We start from the raw sequence: 17,054 nt of genomic DNA on the forward strand, positions 1-17,054 counted from the left end.
TCTGGGACCGCAAGGATTCAATCCTCAAAACTAGCCTTGTTTGTAAAGTTAGAGGCTCTGAAACTAACTTTCTTGCAATCTTTGCGCATTGTGCACATTTAAATACTGGTGTCATGAAAAGAGCGCAGGCTTTTGAGTTACCCAGACCTCAGTTTGAATCCCCGTCCTGCCCCTTGGCTCTGTTGACGCATGGGTACTCAGTTTCTTCAAGTCTTCGGCACCTCAGTGGTTGCGAAGAGGAATGAGTGGGGAAAAAAAGCCTGTGAGATGCTTAGCACAATAGCTGACACCAGGGATATTTGGCAAATATTAGCTCAATCTCCCTTTTTAAGCAGCTTTATTGAGCTATGATTCATGGAGCATAAAATTCACCCTTTTAAAGGGTATAATTCAGTGGATTTTGGTATATCAAAAGGCTGTTTAATTCGTGTTTTCTCCAGGTTATGGTAGGGAAAGCAAAGGCTGTGCAACCATCACCCCTGTCTAATTCCATTTTCGTGACTGAAAGAGAAACCCTGTACCCATGAGCATCTGCTCCCAGGCCTAGGAACCCACTGATCTGCCTTCTGTCTCTATGCCTTTGCCTCTTCTGGGCATTTTATATAAATGAAATCATACACTATGTAGTCTTTTGTGTCTGACTTCTTTCGCTTAGCCTAATGTCCTCAGAGCTCATCCACACCGTCGCATGGACCGGAACTTCCTTTTCCTGGCTGCGTGCTGTTCCATTGCATAGGACACCACGTGTTTGCCCTTCCTAGCGCAGTCACTTTCACCCTGTGTAAGAGGCCCAGGCTTCTGCCACCCTGTCTCCAGGCCACAGCACTTAACTGGGGGTGGGACCCATTGAATAGTGAAAAAAAAGGACTTTAGTTATTTTTGGCACCCTTTTTCAAAATGAGAAAATCACCAGAATATTATGTGACATCTAAAGCTTTTCGGTTGAGTCGAGGGTAGGGGTTTGTGGCCAAAACTAGCACTCTAGTGTGCACAAAGCAGAAGGGAATGTTGCCAAAAGACACGTTTTTCTAGGATAGAGTAAGTAAAAGCGGGTATTGGAGGGTCAGTGACAAAGCGGGCAGACTTAGTATTCACTTGCTGCATTTGTCCTCGGTGACAGAATTTTAGCCTTATATCTTCACTCACCTTCAATGTATGCAAAAAGGCAACAGAAAAAGCAAGATGCCTGCATTAGAATAAAACCTAGTATTTGTTACATAAATGTTGCATATTCATTGTAGAAAATTATTACAGATTAGGGAAAAATACTACCAGAGCAAACCTTTTAACATACTTGAGTATGTCCTCCCAGACTTCCAGACACACTTTATAAAAACATTGTACTATGCATATGGTTTTCTAGCCTACTTTTCACCCTTAATGCATTGTGAACGTCTTCACATCTTTCCCTGGCAGTAATTCTTCATCTGTGTATGAAAGAAAAATTTAGAAGCTTCCTAATAAACTCTTAGAGGCATTTTGGCCAGAGCTAGTAGAACCAGTTAGAAAGATGTATTCTATTGTTTTTGTTTTTTTTTTTTTTAATCTCATTTATAACGCTAAAATTGGTAATAATCAGCATTCAAGCGTTCTGAGAGGCCCCAGGCGGGGCCCCGCAGGGCGGGCCGGGGCGGGCGCGGCCGCGGCGAGGGGCGCGGCCGGGGCGAGCTTGTTGTGGGTCTCCCCGGCGACGCGCCGCCCGCGCCCCAGCCTCGGCCCGGCACCTCCCGCCCCGTGGCCCCGCGCCCTGCCCGCTCGGACCCCGGCCCTCGGCCTCTCCGGCGGCCGCGAGCCCCTGGGCGGCGCGCGCGGGGCTCTCCGGGACCCCCAGGACCCCCGGGCGGCCCGCGCCGGGCCAGGCGGACTCGGGCGCTGGCAGGTAAACCCCGACGGGCCAGGGCAGCCTCCGGGGTGCAGCGGGCGGTGGCGCTTGGGGCGGCGCTGCTTTGCACGGGACACCCACCCGGCCCCCCTCAGCCTCCTCCCTGCCCAGGAGCCAAAATGGGGGGTGGGGGCGCGAAGGGGAGAGCCAAGGAGCGCCCGAGAGCACCGGCGGTGGGGGGACGGCGCGCCCCCTGAGCGCCTCTGCTGGGACATGGGGAGGGGCCACAGCTCAGCCAGGGGCACTTCGCATCCATAGCCGCTTCTCCACCCGGAGCTGGCCTTGCTGATGGCTTTTTCCCCGCCTTCTTTATTAAAAAAAAAAGTTACACTAAAAAAATAAGAGGTCCCCATATACTCCCCACCCCCCTCACCCCACTCCTCCCACATCTACAACTGCTTTCATCATCGTGGCCCGTTCATTGCATTTGGTGACTACATTTTGGAGCACTGCTGCACCACATGGACAGTGGTTTACATTGCAGTTCACACTCTCCCCCAGTCCACCCAGTGGGCCATGGCAGGACACACAATGTCCAGCATCTGTCCCTGCAGCACCCCCCAGGACAACTCCAAGTCCTGAAAGTGCCCCCACATCGTATCTCTTCTTCCCTCTCCCTGCCCTCAGCAGCTACCGTGACCACTTTCTCCACATCAATGCTACAATTTCTTCCATTACTAATCACAGTAGTTCCATAGTAGAGTATCAGTAAATCCACTCTAATCCATCCTCTATTCCTCCAGCCTGTGGACCCTGGGATGGTGATGTCCACTCCCCCTCTATATCGAGAAGGGCTTAGATTCCGCATGGTGATGGACGCGATTCTCCTGCTGGCAGCCGTAGGCACTCTGGGCTCCCTGGTGTGTGGTTGACCCTCTTCGCCTGGCCAGCTAACGACTCTTGCCAGAAGTCTCAGAACACACTGTCCTGACACCTTCCGTGTTGCAGTTCTGCAGCCCGTGGAGGTGTTCTCAGGCACGGTGCAGTCTGATCTGTGGTCACTTGACGTTTATGCTCCTAAGGAACCCCAACACTCCTGCTCCAGAAGCCGGCGTGGCCCCGGTCGCTGGCGGCCTGGTCCTTGGGCCTCACCCCGCCCGCCCCCGCCCAGTGGGTCCCGACAGCCGCGCAGCGCTCTCCTCCCTTGCTCTCAGTTTGGTTGCCACAGCCCTCTTTTTCCCCCCTAAGCGTAGAGATGCCAGGGTGGCTTCCTCAGTTTCTCATCAGGGCCCTGGTTGTAAAGAACCCTCAGCCATGCCGTGGAAATCGTGTTTCCAAATTAGCAGCAGGTGTGTGTGACAGTCATGCTTCAGGAGAAAGCCCAGTTTAATTTTCAGGTTGTTAGCCCATGGCACTGAGCGGCCCTGGGACCCCTGCAGGCTCCCCCGGGGGAGCGAGGGTGCTCGGCCAGGTAGGGTGGGGGGACACACAGCACGGAGCCTGGCAGGGGGGCCCAGCCAAGCCCACGCGTGAGAGCTGGTGTTGCCCCTCGCCGCCTTCGCTGCCTCCTACCTGTGTCGGCCCAAATCCAGTTACAAAGAAGAGCCCCAAATCGGGACCTCCTGGTTTGTTCCCTTCTAGCAGCAAACTTGAGAGACATTCAGAGCCTCTGTCCCCTGGAGTGAGGGGAGGAGGCCGGGCTGGCGTGGCCCGCACTGGCGTTTCAGCCGGAGGGCAAGTGTGGCCTGCTCCAAGGACGTCCACGCCCACTGCAAATGAGCGTCACCTCTCATGAAACCTCATGAAACCCGATTATCGAGGAAGACCTTCCCGGCACGTGTTTTGGCTTTTGGAGAAAGAGGCCATTTAAAAATGAGAAATGGGAAGGGGCCTTCCTCAACTGATAGGGCATCTGCTTACCACATGGGAGGTCCAGGGTTCAAACCCCCGGCCTCCTGACCTATGTGGGGAGCTGGCGCACGTGCAGTGCTGATGTGCACGAGGAGTGCTGTGCCACGCAGGGGTGTCCCCCGCGTAGGGGAGCCCCATGTGCAAGGAGTGCACCCCGCAAGGAGAGCCGCCCTGCATGAAAAAAGCACAGCCTACCCAGGAATGGCGCCGCACACATGGAGAGCTGACACAGCAAGGTGACACAACAAAAAAAGAGATGCAGTTTCCCAGTGCTGCTTGATAATACAAACGGAGGCAAAAGAACACACAAGTGGACACAGAGCAGACAGTAGGGGGGAAGGAGAGAAATAAATAAAATAAATAAAATAAAAATGAGAAATGGATGAGAATTTGGTTTTATACACTTAGGTTTTGAGTCTTTCCTGGTGTAAGTTAGTAGAGGTGGCCGAATGGTAGGCGTGCCCCACAGAGAGTGAGTTCTGCTCTCACACGGGGACCCCAAAATACTTTCCTTTCCTCCAACTTACTGGTGTCATGAAAGAATGATCTGTTAGATCTCCAAATTGACTCAATTCTAAGCTTATTTTACCATGTAGCTCATTGAACATAACTGGAAAATACCAAGAGGATTTCACAGTAAGCAGCTGATACATGGTCACAGTGGTCCAATCCTAGTCATCAGTGAAGGGATTTTGCTTTTTCTTAGCTGGTAACTTGCTTTTCAGCCCTTGGATTTAGAAAATGGGGAGCTGTGAACAATGACTCATTTAGTCATTCGGCAAATCCTGAGTTCCTTCTCTGGGCCGGGAGCTCTGCGGACAGAGCTTCTACCTGGTGTACTGCCCTGTGGATCTCCTCCCCTGAGGGTGGCTGGACTCGCTTTGAATGCAGCGAGGGTTGGCACACTTTCCCTCTAAAGGGCTAGATTTTAAATATTTTTGGCTTTGTGGTCCACGTGGTCTCTGTTAAAATTACGCAGCTCTGCTCTGTAGCATAAAGGTAGCCATAGACAATATGCAAATGCTTGGGGTCAGCTGTGTTCCGATGAAAGTTTATTTACAAAAATACAACTGATCTAATTTATGAACTATCGTAAATAGCACTATTGTAATATTTTTCATCAGTGGCAAAGAAGGTACTACATCATTGTCGACAATAGAAGCATAGAAGGGTTTGGAATTTTTCCTTTTGTAGTAATGAGAACGTCCTAAAATTGAAGTGATGACAGCACAGCTCTGTGATGATACCGAGAACCACTGAGTAGACACTTTGGGTGGATTGTGCAAAGCTTAGAACTGTAGAACCGTGACTCCTGTGGTGGAAGTTAGACGTGGTTAACAGAACAGACACGAGAATGTTCTCTCATGAAGGTTAACAAATATACACTACTAGTACATGGTGTTAACAGTAGGGTGATTTATGGGAAAAATACACCAATTGTATGCTATGGACTTTGGTTCGCTGTCATATTTTGATGATGTCTTTCATCATTTGTAACAAATATTCCACAAAACGCACAGTGTTGGTACTGAGGTGATGTATGGGAATCCTGTATGGTATGCATGATGGTTTAGTAAACTCACAACTTCTTTAACAAAAAAAAAACCCACAACTTTATTTACAAAAACTTTCAGCGGGCTGGATATGGCCAGCTGGCTGTGTTTGCTGACCCCTGTTCTAGTGAACAAAATATAGCGAAAATGATAATCCATCAGCTCCGAGATCCCGTTGCAGAAGGACCCGGCTTCCCCCTTGCCAGCCCTCTCTTGCTGGCACTTGCGCCCTCTGCTGGAAGCCAGCCGCCATTCCGTGAGCAGAGCCGTGGAGGGCCCCCCGGCAGGGGCCTCTGACCGACAGCCCCCCGGGAAGTGAGCCCCGTCCCAGCCCTCTGGCCTGTGAGGTTCTGGGTCCTGCCCACCACCGCCCAGGGAGCTTGGAAGTGGACCCCAGGCCCGCCTTGAGGTGCCTGAGCTCGGCCCCAAGCGGGGGACCCAGGGGAGCCGCCTGGATTCCTGACTCACAGAAGCTGCAAGACAGACATGGCATTGTTTTCAGCCACTGAGTTTTGGGGAGATTTGTTACAAGCTTAGAGAACTACTAATTGGAGAAATAGAAAATGCTGGAATTAAAAAAAATCATTCCATTTAAAGCAGTGATTGCCAGCATGCCACTTCTCCCTAGTTGATATCTTAGATAATGTGAATAATTCTGTGGAAATATATAAATCCTGTGGAATAGATATACATACATATACAAATACCTATTCATGTATATACTTACACAGAAATACCTATATATACATACAGACGTACATGTCCATATATATGCCCACACATACAGATGTATGTGATGTGCTGTGCTCATATATAGAAGACCACCAGCAAGACAGCAACTGTTCTTTCTGTAACGTCCAGCTCATTATGGCATTCTGTAATGTCCCACCACGGAGGCTAATAATTCTGAGAATTGGCTAAATAAAAATTCCTCATGTTGGCTCTTGGAGGGATTTCACATAATAATAGCTGGGTATCTTGTGAAGCCTAGGATCGTTTTGTATGATGTTGATTTAGATGAAGGTACTTAATTTCCCACATTGCCATGAGTTTTGGGTTTTTAAAAAAAAACCTGAACAACACATAATTAGACTGTGGTTTGCCAAGGCAAATCATTGCCTTGCTTTGCACGTGAGGACACCAAGGCTCAGATGAAATTACGTTAGAGCTCCAGTTTGGGGGTTCTAAGTGGGGCTTCAGATCTGTGTCCTACTGCCTTTCTGTAATATTTATAAAACTGTACTTAAGGTGGTACATGCCTTTCCAATATATTAATTTTAAGAAGGTGCTTCTGGGAGCAGATGTGACTTAAGCAGTTGAGCGCCCGCTTCTCACATGGGAGGCTTCAGGTTCAGTTCCTGGTGCCCCTAAAAACAAAAAACAATAAGCAAACAAACAAAAAAACCAACTCAGGGGAGGGAAGCAGACTTGATTCAACAGATAGAGCATCTGCCTACCACATGGGAGATCCAGGGTTCAAACCCAGGCCCTCCTGACCCATGTGGATCTCGCCCATGTGCAGTGCTGATGCGCGCAAGGAGTGCCGTGCCACGCAGGGGTGGCCCCGCTTAGGGGAGCCCCACTCGCAAGGAGTGCGCCCGCAAGGAGAGCCGCCCAGTGTGAAAAAAGCTCAGCCCACCCAGGAGTGGTGCCGCACACACAGAGAGCTGACGCAACAGACACAGATTGCTGGTGCCGCTGACAAGAACACAAGCGGACACAGAAGAACACACAGCAAATGAACACAGAGCGCAGACAACTGGGGGAGGGGAGAGGGGGAGAGAAATAAATGAAAAATAAATCCTTAAAAAAAAAAAAAACCACCTCAGGGGAGCGGATGTGGCTCAGTGACTGAGTGCCGGCTTCCCACATAGGAGGTCCCAGGTTCAGTCCCCGGCCCCAGTACCTCAGAAAAAAAAATGCGTCTCTCTCACCAAAGTGTAATAAGGGCAGAGGCACCGGAAATGATTGTTTCATTCTCGAATTCTTCAGACTCTCCATTAAGGTTTTCTTTAGCTACTCCAGGCCACATTGTTCTCAGTTCTTGGCATTTATAGTCACAGGGTTGGAAGGAGTTTTTGGTGTTCAAATCCCGGCTAGACTATCTCTGACAAGTAGCCGTCCAACTTGTGTTTTAATATCTCTAGTAATGGATTTAGTGTTCTGAGTCAGGGAGTGCTGCTGAAGTGATTTTCCCCCCTACTTTGCTAAGACAAAATCTGCCTCTTGGACATGACCCGTTGTTCTTAGTTTTGTATTCTCGGGATTCGCATACCACGGGCAGGCGATTTCATATAGAGGAAGAGCCTTCAGATAATTGATGAGTGTGTACGGTGTGCGGAAGGGGACGATTTCTTCTCTCTTTCTCTCCCTCCCTCCCTCTGTCAGATAATCTGTTTCTATAAATGGAAAAGTCCCTCCTTTCCCCCTGGACCTGTCATCAGTCCAGTGTCCATATGTGCCCAGGTCTGCTTTGGACGTTTCTTCTGTTCCACTGGTTGATTAATCTGTCCCCACACCCATTCCACATCTTGTTACCACAGATTTAGAGTTTGAGGTCTCAAAACTCAGGCCTCCCTTCCTGTGTTCTGCCAGACCGTCTTGCTCTTTTTGGCTCTTTAAACCTCCACAGACATTTTGGAATCAGCTTTTCAAGTTCTACGCTCCCCCTCCCCCCCATACAATATCTGTTGGGATTTTGATTGAGACTTTGTTGAATCCTTTCATCAATTTGAGAGAATTGATCTCTTTACTATACTGAGTCCTACAATCCTTGATTAACATATTTCCCCATTTACTTAGGTCTGTAAAATGTTTTTCTTCAAAAAAGTTTTATAATTTTCTTCATGTTTGCACTTTTTTGTTTGTTTATTTGCTTATTGTTTCTGTTTTTTTGTTTTTAGGAGGCACCGGGGACCAACCCCAGGACCTCCCATGTGGGAAGCAGGCGCTCAACTGCTTAGCCACATCTGCTTCCTGTAATAAGTTTTTTTGTTTTTTAAGGAGGTATGGGGGATTGAACCCAGGACTTCCTGCGTGGGAAGCAGGCGCTCAACCACTTGAGCTACATCTGCTCAATATTTGCACTTTTTAATTTGATGTTTCCCTAGGTACTTAATAGTGTTTGGTGCTATGTAATGCTGTCTTTTTGTAAATGTAGAAAAAATGCAGACGATAAGTATGCATTTCAGAATTATAAAGTGAGCTCGCCTGGGTTCCTACCGCTAGCATAGGAGCAGCTCCCCCAGAATCACCACCACGTCCCTCCCAATCATCACCCTTTTTTTCCTTCCCAAAGGTAGTCACCATCCTATGTTCTGACACTACAGTGTAAACTTTGTATAAATGAAACCATGCAAAATGTCTTATTTTATTTTCTAGTTTATTTTACCATTATGTGTGTGCAGTTCATCCGTATCATTGTGAGAAGCGGTAGATTGTTCATTGCACTGCTGTGTAGAGTGCTCTGTTACATGACTATGTGGTCACATATGTATCCATTCTACTGTTGATAACACTTGGGTGTTCTAGTCTGGAGCTGTATGGCGCAGCTGTGAATATTCTTGTGGATACATTTTGATCCATATGGGCACATGTTTCTGTTACATCAAGAATGTGCATGTGTTCAATTTTAGGAAATAATTTCCAACGATATTTCTGAGTACTTACACCAGCTGACACTCTCACCAGCTGAATGTGAGTTCTGGATACTCAACATTCTCACCAACACATGGCTTTGTCAGTCTGTGCTGGATAACAAACCATCCCAAAAGTGAGTAACTCGCAACAAGGATCTTCATGATTTTTTCCAGTTCTTTGGGTCGGCCGGGCTCAGATGGCAGTTCTCCTGCTTTATGTGTGGTCGGCAGGGGTCACTCGTGTGGCTGCGTTCAGCTGGGAGCTCAGCTGGAACTGGAATATCCTAGATGGCATCTCTAGTTTGCTAAGCTGCCGGAAATAGAGACCATAAAATGTGTTGGCTTTTACAGTGGGGACTGATTAGCTTACAAGCTTACAGGTCCAAGGCTGCGAAAAATGTCTAAATCAAGGCATCATTAGGCAACGCTTTCTCCCCACAGACCAGCTGCTAGCTACCCTGGACTCCTCTGCCACATGGCAAGGTGCACGGCAGTGCCTGCTGGTCTCTCCCTTCTGTTCCGGGGTTCATTACCTCCAGCTTCTTGCTTCTGTGAGTTTCTCTCTTGGTGTCCGAATTGCATGTTTAATAAAGGATTCCAATAAGAGGATCAAGACCCACCTTGGGTGAGGCGAGTCACAGCTTAAGATCCTACTCATCCAAAGAGCCTACTTAAAATGGGTCCACACCGCAGGGATGGATTCGCTTTCAGAACATACTTTTCTGGGGTACAGACAGCTTCATACTGTCCCAGCTTCATTCACCTATCTGCTCCTTTGACTGGGGTGGCTGAAAGAGCTGGGTGCCAGCTCCACCTCTTCCTCCCTCCACGTGGTCTCTCTGTGTTCGGCAATCTAGCCCGAGCTTATTCACACAGCAGCCAGATCCCAAGAGCGCAGAAATAGAAGCTGCCGAGTCTTCTCCGGGCCTCGACTCAGAGAAACACGTCATCACTCCCGCTGTGGGCTCGAGCAGGTTGGTGCGAGCGCTGAGAGCAGGTTGGTGCGAGCGCTGGCTCAAGGGAGGAGGGAGTAAACTCCACCTCGGTGGAGGAAGGGCTGTGCCTGTGCAGGACTGGCCATCTTTATAAGTGTTATTTTAAAGTGTATTTGGAGAGGTAGACGTGGCTCAACTGATGGAGCATCCGCCTACCATATGGGAGGTCCAGGGTTCAAACCCAGGGCCTCCTGACCCGTGTGGAGCTGGCCCATGCGCAGTGCTGATGCGCACAAGGAGTACGGTGCCACGCAGGGGTGTCCCCCGCATGGGGGAGCCCCATGCGCAAGGAGTGCGCCCTGCATTGAGCTGCCTGGCACGAGAAAAGTGGCGCAGCCTGCCCAGGAATGGCACCGCACACCCGGAGAGCTGACACAGCAAGATGACACAACAAAAAGAGACAGATTCCCGGTGCCACCGAGAATACAAGAGGACACAGAAGAACACACAACAATGTGGGGGAGTAGAGGGGAACAGAGAGAAATAAATAAAATAAATCTTTAAAAATAAATAAATGAAGTGTATTTGTCTGCTAATGCCATCATCTATGTCATTACTGCATCTACTTCCGTTGACTGATTTTCTTCCTGGTTATAGGCCCGATATGCTTCTTCAAGTGCCTAGTCAAATTTTTATTGGGTGTTGGACACGGTAAAAATTATGTTGTTGAGTGTTTGGATTTTGTTGCTTTTAGTTTGAGTGCTGGGAAGCAGGTGTGGCTCAATAGATAGAGCGTCCGCCTACCATATAGGAGGTCCAAGGGTTCAGTACCCAGGGCCTCCTGGCTCGTGTGGGGAGCTGGCTGGCCCACGTGCAGTGCTGCCATGCGCAAGGAGTGCAGGCCCACGCAGGGATGCCCCGTGTAAGGGTGCCCCCCGCACAAGGAGTGGCCCCTGTGCAAGGAGAGCCGCCCCGCGGGAAACCGCAGCCCGCCCAAGAGTGGTGCCGCACGCACGGCAAGATGATGCAACAAAGAGAGACACAGATCCCCAGTGCCACCTGATGAGAATAGTTTGAGAGTGCTGAAGTTGGGCAGGCAGTTCCATTATCAGGGCGTCGGATTGGCCCTTCGCGGGCTTGTGTTTTAGCTCTGTGAAGGTGGGTCTAGAGTGGCCTCTACTCTAGCTCTAATTTAGCCCTGCTACTCGGGCTTTGTCTTTTGGTGATTCTGATTGCTTTTGTTCAGTGAGGCTTCTGCTCTTGGTGGATGGAGTCAGGGCATCTTTCTAATGGGAAATGCATACCTTTTAGCCCCCTGGCCTGTAGTCTTTGCCTGGCTTTATGCGGTTTTATCCTGTGCATACACAGATTTTTATTCAGCCAAAGACTCTAGGGTATTATATTGTGTAAATTTTTGGAGCTCTTTCTCCACATAGCTAACTCCTTTCCTGTACATTTCCCTGAAAATTCCAGATGCCTCAACCTCCTGAAGCACCAGTTTCTGCTTCTTCAGCTCGTCAAGGACACACCGTGTTTGGGGTTCCCCTTTCTGATCTTCAGTCCCAAATTTCCTCCAAATAGAAGCCAGGCCTACCGTGAGGCTTACCTACTTTCTTCTCCTCCCTTTGGGCTCAGTCTTGAATAGTTTCTTTTCCAGGGTCTTAAAAGAGTGGTGTGTGTATTTTATCCAATTGTGTACAGCAGGAGAGTACATCTAGTATCAGTTTTTCCTTCATACCAGAGGTGGAAGTCTTGATAACTCATGCATTTTTTAAAGAGACTTTACTTATTTATTTATCTCCCCCGCCCCTTGTTGTTTGCACTTGCTGTGTAATCTCTGTGTCCATTCATTGTGTGTTCTCTGTAACTGCTTGTCTTCTCTTTAGGAGGCACCAGGAACCGAACTCAGGACCTCCTATGTGGGAGAGAGGCACTCAATCACTTGAGCCACCTCTGCTCCCTGTTTTCTTGTGTCTCTCATTGTGTTTTCCTCTTTGTGTCTTCTCCTTGTGTCATCTTGTTGCATCAGCTCACCATGCCTGCCCATTGGGTCAGCTCTCTGTCTTGCTCATCTTGTCTACAAGGCACCGGGAACCGAACCCAGGACCTTCCGTGTGGTAGGCGGGCACTCAAATGCTTGAGCCACATCCGCTTCCCTAACTCACACATTTTCTTTGTTCTTTTCATATTGCATCTCTGAACTTCGGTATTAGTTCATCGGGGCTGCTGTGTGACAGACTGCTTGGTTTGAACCACAAGCTATTTTGTACCAGATCTAGTCCAAAATCAAAGGGTCGGCAAGGCTGTGCTTTCTCTGAAGTCTGTAGCATTCTGTTGGTGGCTGCTGGCAATCCATCTTTGCCTCCATCACATCTATCTCCTTCTGTCTCTCCTGTGGCTTCTATTTTTGTGTACAAGTTCTTTTGCTTATAAGGACTCAGTCATATTGGATTAAGGCCCACCTGATTCAGATAACTTATCACCTTAACTAGGAACATCCTCAGAGACCCTATTTACAAATGGGTTCACACCCTCAGGACTGGAGTTTGGGACTTGAACCTGTGTTTGTGGGGGACGTGATTTAGCTGTAACAGCTTCCACCTGGGATCATTTTCCTCCTACCTGAAGTGTTTAATAACCTATAACACAGGACATCCTAGTATTTATGGGGGCTGATGTGCTCTCTGTTGTTGCTTGCCTCTGAATGTCTTCATTTCACTTTTTGTCTTTATTTTTGAAGACTAGTTTTGCTGGAATAAAATTCCTTCATTGCTCTGAAGACATCGCTCTTTCATGTTCTGGCTCTCGCTCTCTTGATGGGAAGTTAGCTGTCAGTGTACTTGTTCCTTCTTTGAAGATCCTTTTAAAGAGTTTGGCTTTGGATTTTAGCCGTTTTTTACTAAGACATACCTGTGTGTGGTTTCCTTTTAGTTTATTCTGCTTGGAGTCTGTGGTACTTTTTAAGTCTCTAGATTAATACGTTTCACCAGTTTGGGACAAGTCTTCACCATGTTTTCTTTAAATATTGTTTCTATCCCCATATTTTTTCTTTCCTTCTGGGACTCTAAGTACATATATGTTAGAACTTTTCACTATGTCCTATAAAATAAGATTGACTGAATCGCTAAATAATTTATCAAGTTCCTAAATAATTTATATACTGTATTTTTCAGTTCTATGTTTTCCATTTGGTTGTGTGTATGTCTGCGGATGTATGTATTAGTTTGCTGTCAAAATTCTCTATCTTGTCTTTAATTTCTTTCAACACGTTAATCATACCCAACAAATCTTTTTCAATTTTTGGATGTTTTTCCAGTTTTCAAGCAATTTCCTTACCTCCTCATATATCTGATTATGTTTTACTGAACATAAAATGTTGCATATGAAAAATTGTAGATAAATTGAGGCCTAAAGTGACATTTTGTCTTTTTCCAAGGAGGGCTGAGGAGGATTGACGTTTGCCTCTGGCAGGTGGTTGGGACACCAGCATTACAGGGTTGTGTTAATCTGATGTTACTCTAATCAGGGATTGAGAGGGTTCCAGGCTGGGCTTCGTCCTTCAGGTGCTAGCTGTCTGTCGCTCCTAAGGTGCACCCATCTGAAAGCAAGCGGTGGTTTACCACGGCCTCCTCTTGGGGTGCAGGACCCGGTTCCTGCCCACCAAGCTAGATTTGTCTTTTTATTTTTTACATTTTTTATTATTTATTTATTTTTAGATTTTCTTTTTTATTTATTTCTCTCCCCATCCCCCCACCCCAGTTGTCTGCTGTGTCCATTTGCTGTGTGTTCTGTGTCTGCTTGTATTCTTGTCAGCGGCACCTGGAATCTGTGTTTCTTTTTGTTGCATCATCTTGCTGTGTCAGCTCTCCATGTGTGCAGCGCCACTCTTGGGCAGGCTGCACTTTTTTCACGCTGGGCGGCTCTCCTTACTGTGAGCACTCCTTGCATGTGGGGCTCCTCTACGCGGGGGACACCCCTGTGTGGCAGGACACTCCTTGCACACATCAGCACTGCGCGTGGGCCAGCTCCACACGGGTCAAGGAGGCCTGGGGTTTGAACCTTGGACTTCCCATGTGGTAGGCGGGTGTTCTATCCGTTGGGCCAAATCCGTTTCCCAGATTTCCCTTCTTAAACCTCTGCTCGCCTCTCACCCCCTCATTCTCCTTCAGTATCAGGAGATGTTCCAAGGGAAAAGCTGCCCCCAGTGCACAGAGGATGACCTCTCTAGATTTCCTTCTTTTTTCAGATCTTATCCTCATAATTCTTCATTGACTTCTTACCTCTCTGATGTCTTCAAACATATCTTAAAATATTTTGTCCTCAGTTGAAAGGTGAGAATTATCTAGTGTGCCTTACCAAAGAAATTTCACATGGTATAATTTTTAAAAACTCTCTTTATAACTATGTGTTACTGTTAAATAAAAATGTAATATATTTCTGTATATTGATTTTGTATCATCTTATGACCTTGTTAAAATCTTATTAATTCTAAGACTTCTTTGGTAGACTCTTAGATTTTTTCCACATATTCAACTATAGTATCTATATATAGTATGCTTTTTTATTTTTAAATCCTCATAACATTTTTTTTTCTGGCCTAACTGTACTGGCTTGTATCTTCTGTACAATGTTTTTTAGAAGTAGTGAGAGTGGTGTAGCAGGCTGAATAATGACTCCCAAAGGTGTCTGTGATCTAATTCCTGGCATCTATAAATATGTTCCCTTACATGGAAAAAGGGACTTTGCTGATTTAATTAAGTCAAGGGTCTTGATATGGGGAAAATTATCCTGGATTATCCAGGGTGCCAATCTAATCACCAGGACTTTATAAAAGGGAGGCTGAAGTGTCAGAGATATGGAGAAGGACAAATGCAGAAGTCAAAGAGGGAAGAAGACACTATCCTGGCTTTAAGATGGAGAAAGGATCCATGAGCCAAGGAATGTAGGAAGCTTCTAGAAGCAGGAAAAGGCAAAGAAACAGTGTCCCCTAGAGCTTCCAGAAGAACCACTATCCCAGGTAATCAGTTTGGACTTCCAACCTCAAAACATTTAAAAGAATAAATTTGTGTTTCTTTAAGCTACTAAATTTTTGGTCATTTGTTACAGCAACCATGGGAGACTAATACAGCAGGTATTTTTTTTTATTTTTTGGAGCTACTGGGTCTGGGGATTAAACCTGGGATCTTGTATGTGGGAAGCCAGCACTCAGCCACTGAGCCACATCAGCTCCCGTGAATTGTTTTTTTCATTTTGTTTGCTTTTTGTTTCTAGGAGGCACTGGAGACCCAACCTGCGACCTCCCATGTGAGAAGCAGGAGCTCAACTGCTTGAGCCACATCCACTCCCCCAGGTATCCTTTTGTTGTTGTTCAAAGGGAAACTGTCAAAGGTTCATTGTTTTAACATTAAGGATGATTTTGCTGTAGGTGCTTTGCAGATGGCCTTTAATCATATCAGGAAGTTCCTTTCCATTTGTAATTTTTTTTCCACGTCAGATGGGTAATGTGCCAATGTCATAACAAGGTTTGAGGGAGGCACATCTCACACAAACATGTGAACAACCATTCACCACACTTATGAACCAAGAAGGATCTTTTTTTTAGTGATTTTAATAACACATTTTCTGCATATATTAAAATAATCGTTTAAAATTTCTTCTTTAAATATTAATGTAGTTTTCATTCATTGGTTTTCTAATGTTAAAACAAACTTTCAGTCCTGTAAAGTAATCCTATTTGTTCATTATCCTTTTAGTATCTCTCTCTGGATTTTGTCGGCTAACATTTTCTCTGGAATTTTTACTGAGTATTCATGTGTAATGTTGCCATGTAATTTTCCTTTCCTTTTGAGTTTTGGTATCAAGGTTAATTTCCTAAGATGAATCTGGAACTTTAATGAGAAATAAATGTTGTTTTTAGTTCCTGGAATTTTTTTTTCCTAATTATTGGCATAGCATAACTAGCCTCTCCAGGCTGATACAGAAACTGGTTCTGGCAGTAGGGTGCTGCCGTAGCAACAGTGAAATTGTCTTTGGAGACTTGGAAAGATGTCAATCCATGTTATGTAGTGGAAAGTTTTTGTAAAGCTATAGTCTACAATAGGTTGAAGGGCATATTATATACATAATGAACTTTCACTTTGGTCAAAAGGTAGGAAAATCAATGTTAGTAGGATGAGTTCACTGCTACTGGCTACCTTTGCAAAAGTAGTTAAGAAACAGAGAAGCTCAGAGAATGTTTGTCTGATCTGTAAGCAGGGATGAAAAGGAATTCAGAGTCCAACCTCAGGGACTTGCAAGGTTGGAAGATGTAACTGATTCGCATCTTGAACTAGAAAAGAAAAAACTGAGAAGGATTTTGAGCAGCAGACCCTGCTAAAACTCTGCCTGGTGGCAGGGGCCAAGTCAAGAGGACGGCCACCACACCATTGTTAGAGTCCCCGAATGGAAAAAGGTGTCACCTGCCAGGACTCTCAGATGGAAAAACGTCTCAGGAAGGGAGACTTGGGGTGTGGCTCTGCCCGAGCAAGCCTGCTAGGTTCCAAACACCTGCATCTGAATGTGGAGAGAGAAAACTGTCCAGTGCATTGTGGCATAAAGCACTACTTGGAATCAAGTGTGTGATTTGAGATAGATTTTGGAAGTGTTGCTTTTCCAAAAGAGTCGCCAACACGAACTGAAAGAAAATGTGATTGTTTGTGATGGTGGTGATTGGGCCCAGGCTTCTGCAGCAGGGTTTTGGGGTTGTTCTGGTCTACCTCTTCCGTGTCTCTCATTCTTCCCCTTTCCAAGTGGGAATATTGATTGCAGCTATACTTTCCCTGTTCCAACTCTATGTGTATCGTGTATATGGGGCGGGGGCCAGATAACATATCTTGTTAGTCCAGAGGTCTCTGCGTCAAGGGGAGCTATAGCTGTGGAGACTATTGTGGATGATTTATATCTCCTGGACTCCGAGCTCAAAATATGGATTAAGTGGAATTGTGGGTTGTCTCCCCTGAGGAGTGGGCAAGTGTGGTCTGCATGTGGAAAGGAGGGTGAGCAGTGAGCGGCTGTACTACTGTGAGTTCCCTTCTGGGCCCTCTCCTCTTGAGGGTGGGCTGGACCTGGTGACTTGCTTCTAACTAACAGAACATGGCGAAAGTGAAGGGACGTCGCCCCTGAGGCCGGCTTCCAAGGAGCCTGCAGTTTTCGTCGT

At 46.7% G+C, this 17,054-nt stretch overlaps 1 protein-coding gene and 1 non-coding gene across 3 annotated transcripts in view; one reads left to right on the forward strand and one right to left on the reverse strand.

Annotated features, from left to right (window-relative positions):
• The first annotated feature begins 1,739 nt into the window (after positions 1–1,739).
• ECT2L (epithelial cell transforming 2 like) overlaps positions 1,740–17,054 on the forward strand; it is a 91,971-nt gene continuing 76,656 nt past the window's right edge. For both annotated transcript variants that reach the window (XM_058307549.1, XM_058307550.2), the window contains exons 1-2: positions 1,740–1,879; positions 15,131–15,209. The gene's annotated coding sequence lies outside the window, so the exon portion shown is untranslated. The remainder of the gene's footprint in view (positions 1,880–15,130; positions 15,210–17,054) is intronic.
• Positions 15,348–15,450, reverse strand: LOC111764485 (small nucleolar RNA U13). Its single transcript, XR_002797077.1, has one exon. It is a non-coding gene; the product is annotated as a small nucleolar RNA U13 (small nucleolar RNA).

The sequence above is a fragment of the Dasypus novemcinctus genome, chromosome 11 (assembly GCF_030445035.2).
Source record: "Dasypus novemcinctus isolate mDasNov1 chromosome 11, mDasNov1.1.hap2, whole genome shotgun sequence".
NCBI lineage: Eukaryota > Metazoa > Chordata > Mammalia > Cingulata > Dasypodidae > Dasypus > Dasypus novemcinctus.